Below are 4,635 nucleotides of genomic sequence, written 5' to 3' on the forward strand. Positions count from 1 at the left end.
AGTAAGATCTGAAAAGTACACATGATAGTTGATCTACGTGTCCATCGGGTATTATACCATCGTAAGGCCAGCAGAAACGTAAAGATCTTTTGTTGGCAATACTACAGCAGAAGCCTTGTGCACCACTAGAAGAGGGTGCATTAATGACAAACTTGCGAACAAGCCAGACAATCATTCCCAAAAACTTATAGTTCTCATTATGTGTCGGCATAGTGAAGCAGATAGATGAACCTGTTACTTTATTGTTGCACCAATCTGGAATCTCATCGCATTGGAGATAAATTTCAAGCCCGTGCTTCATCAGACAAAGACGCAAGGTTATTATTATTATTTATTTATTTTGGATAACCATGGTGCCCGGACCAACTTGGGTGCACCTCGACTAATTCCACAGATACCTGTCACCAGCGGTAGATTTAAGTGGAGGTGTGGGTGTTCACCCAAACACCCTTGGCAAAAAATAATAGTGTATATGTAGGATAGATTTTCTGTGTTTATATACATATATTAACTTTTAAACACCCTGACCATATGCAAAAAGTTAGTTCAGGCGGTCTAAGGTGTTCAAAATTGTCTCTCGCATCTTAGGTTCGATTTCCATCAACAACATTATTTTTTATATTTACAAGTGAAATAAACTGAAGATTTTCTAAATTTGATAACGATGGAAGCGTTTGAAGATTCTCACAGTCATTCAAACGAAAGAACCTCAAGAATCTTAACTTCGAAAAACCGAAGGGTAGACAGTGGAAATTGTTGCCACTCAAATCTAAAACTTGTAAGCAGTATAAACTCCCAATAAACTTAAGAAAATCTGTCTTAGACAAACACGAAACAGAAGTTGATGACGAGGATTGTAGGCGACAGACTCTTCTTCGAGAAAAATCTCCTTTTGGCCATTGTTTTATACCCGCATCAAATGCATGAAGTTCTTTGAGACTTTGCATATCTCCAAGTTCAACTGGCGGTGTTTGTATAGATGAGCACCTATAAATGTTCAAGGATTCCAGTGATTTTAGCCGGCATATGCTGCTTGGAAGATCCGTAAGCTTTCTGCAACCACCCAAGTTTAGATAAATTACTCTGTACAAATTTCCTATTGATGGATGGATCTTCGTCAAACTTGAGCAACCTCGAAACTTCAGAGTCTCCAGACTTCGTGAACCACCGAAGTTTGGAGTTCTTATGAGGCGCTTGCAGAAAGAGAGATCCAGCCTCTTCAAACTTTTACAACACTAAAAGTAAACCAAATATAGTTTCAAGTTAGATATTCTTTCACTCGGTTGCAATAACAGTATACATGAAATTGTAAAATTGAGTAACAAACCAAATTCTTGGATATTACTCCCTTGCATATCTAAAACCACAAGATTCTCAGCTGGAAAATTTGATGATATACATCTTAAAGGACATTTTTGCCAAGACAACCATCTGAGCTCCTTGGACAACAGCTTAAAATCCCCACCAATGTCTAATTCATCGATTTTAAGTACCTAAGATTTTTCATTTTCTTAAATGCTTTAGTGCTCAAGTTCACGCCCCTTAACACCCGTGGATCAACCATCAATACTTCTACATTTTCGGAACCCTGTAGTTCAATAAAAAAAGAAAAGTACCATAAGACTGTGTTAACTTGTTAAGTATGAGAAATTAAGAGGGAAAAATGCTTAATACAAATCGATGGTCCAACAAACTCAGATGACAATCTTTCAAACACTAGCTAAGATTATTCAATAAGAAATAGTACCAAAAGAAAAAAAAATGAAGAAACAGGACAAATAGCATCCAGAAACGCGATAATAGTACCAATGAAAAATAGAATATATATTGAACTATATTTAAAAGACTATTTTGGTATAACCAAGATAAAGATAAATTGTTAACTGACCTTATTTTCTTGTAGAATATAACGGACTTCTTGAGGGCTGAACAATCTAATCCGTTTGCTAGGGTCTCGAGGTGATTCCAAGCGAACGATTTCTCTTCCCATATCTCGCACTAGATCATGCATCACCAAATAACATCCATCCCTTTGGAGCAAGTGTTTTTGGACTAAGGTTGTGAATGCACTTTCAGAATAAAAACTACATGCATTTAATGTCTAGGTAACTTCATCCTCAGGAAACCCATGGAAGGCGCATGCGATATCAAGGAAAACACCCTGAGTATCACCATCAAGTCCATCAAAGCTAACCTTGAGAATCTTTTGAATATCACTATGAGGAATTGCTCCTAGTTCCTTGAATTCGTATCTCCATTCTTCTATGGATCTCCCTCGCAAATGTGACCCCAATGTCACAAGCGCTAATGGGAGCCCACCTGAATATTTGATTATGTCTTGAGCCAAATTAACATAATCACGTGGTGGAGAAGGACTGTTAAAAGGATGACAGCTAAAAAGTTGCATAGCTTCATTGTCTTGTAAGAGTTTGGCCTCATATCTCTCATTTGCTCCAAGCTCACATAGCAAATGCTCGTCTCGGGTTGTTATAATTATTAAACTACCCAAAGCAAACCATCTTCTTTCTCTTGTCAAGGATTCTAATTGGTTTATATGGTCCACATCATCAAGAACAATTAGAATTTTTTTTGAACGAAGTCTTGCTTTGATTAAATTTATGCCTTCAGCAACACTGCTAACTTTGACGTCCTTAATTTTGAGGATTTGATGAAGAAGATTCTCTTGTAACTTGACTAGACCATTAAATTCTTCAGCTTCTGATCTGACATTTGAAAGAAAGCAACTAGTCGAAACTTTTGGTTGTAGATAGCTTTTGCTAGAGTTGTTTTTCCAATTCCACCAACTCCATATATGCCAATCATGCGAACTTCATCTTCACATCCACTTTGCAATAACAATTCTATATCTTTGACACGAGAATCTACTCCAACTGGGTACCAGGCAACATCCCGAGGTGTCCGGTTCACCTCTTGTAGGACTTGTTGTATAATGCTTCCAATAAGTTTTGATTCATGCCTAATTTTGAAGAACGAGTAAATAAAACTTTGATAACTTAAAATATTTGATGGACAAATCAAATTCAATATAGCCAACACATAAGATTTTATAGGGTAGGATGAACAGCTAAGCAGTTATCACAATTTTAACCTGATAAGGAGATCCAATCTAAAGGAGTAAAATAGATGACTTATCTCTTCACAGGAAATTTAAGTTATATATATTGAAGATGTACAATTGTTTATATTTTATTACTGAATTGTAACTTCTAATAGCAGAATTACCATTTTTACCCGATTATCCATTAATGCTTTTTAAGAAATTTAATTGTAATTGCCTAATAAATGACAGGATTGTGTAAATATTTATTTCACCGTTAGCGGCTTAGTGCATAGAACTTGCTCTCTTTAATAGATTTTACACCGTATAAACAATAAGGGCAGGTAACAAATATGAATTAAATAGTTGCATTGAAGAAATTGTACCCATCAGCAACATTTTGTAAATCCCATCCAGATAAATTTACAGCTTCAGTAAGTGCACATGTTCACTTCTCTATTTTTTGAGCTCCAAAACGTTCCTTGTGCATCGCCAAAGCTTCACCAAACCACCCAGTTTGCTTCCGTACTTGAGAAGGATCGACATCATAGAAAATAGGTAAAACCATCTGCTTTAACTTCTCTTTGCATTCAAGAATCTTGACAAGTTCTTCAAGACACCAACTAGACGAAGCATAATTTTTTGAGAAAACAACAATAGAGATCCTTGACTCTTGAATTGCGGTCTCTAGTTCCCTCGAAATCACGTCACCCTTTCTCAATTCCTCATCATCTATGAAGGCGTTAATTCCAACATGGCATAATCTGGAATAAAGATGGCCAATGAAGTTTTTTCGGGTGTCTTCACCTCTGAAACTCAAAAATACATCATAAGAAAAGTGTGAAGATATAGATGATTCTCCTTGAATAAATAAAGTATCCATGGATGAAAGGTTTGATGAGATTGGAAGAATAAAGGATATTGGATAGTTTTTTGTCAATTTGTTAAGGGAATGAGAGCTCAGTGAAGCAGCTGTATATACTCAATTTTGATTATTTTTTAAAGATAGGGAAGTTATCTGCATGTATTTATTAGTCTCTTAATTTGCGCTAGTGGTTTCTTTATCTTTCACATTCTGTGTATGCTACTCTACTTTTCACGTTTGTGGTAACATTGTTTTATTCATTCATTTGTTTGTTTACTTCTCTTTTAAAGATTTGTTGTATAATTTATATCTATATCCTAAAGGTAAATTTTGAAAAAAGAAAGAAAGACTAAGACCGTTTAGAATATTTGGACCACTACAAATCAAACATCCATAGATGTAAAGGCACAATACATGCATAGTTCATGATCTTTTCTAAGAAATTAGTTTTGGTTCCTTCTGTTGATAGAATTGCTTTCCATTGAATGCATTGTAGTGGAAAGCTGATAGAGATATAGTGGAAACATTCAAAAAGATGTTACTTTTGCTTTCCAATCCTTTTTCTTTAACTACTCCCATAGTCCCATTACAATTCAGGTTCGCGACTTGTGACATTCGATTAAGTACGAAATTTAAGAAATAAAGTAATATTTTTAAACTTGTGATTCGGAAATTGTGATCTTAAATAGATTACGACAGACATTTTTGTGGC

At 35.4% G+C, this 4,635-nt stretch overlaps 1 pseudogene; it reads right to left on the reverse strand.

Annotated features, from left to right (window-relative positions):
• Positions 1-619: 619 nt before the first annotated feature.
• On the reverse strand, positions 620-4,047 carry LOC132044235 (disease resistance protein Roq1-like; annotated as a pseudogene).
• Between the last annotated feature and the right edge of the window lie 588 nt (positions 4,048-4,635).

The sequence above is a fragment of the Lycium ferocissimum genome, unplaced genomic scaffold, assembly GCF_029784015.1.
Source record: "Lycium ferocissimum isolate CSIRO_LF1 unplaced genomic scaffold, AGI_CSIRO_Lferr_CH_V1 ctg3911, whole genome shotgun sequence".
Classification (NCBI taxonomy): domain Eukaryota; kingdom Viridiplantae; phylum Streptophyta; class Magnoliopsida; order Solanales; family Solanaceae; genus Lycium; species Lycium ferocissimum.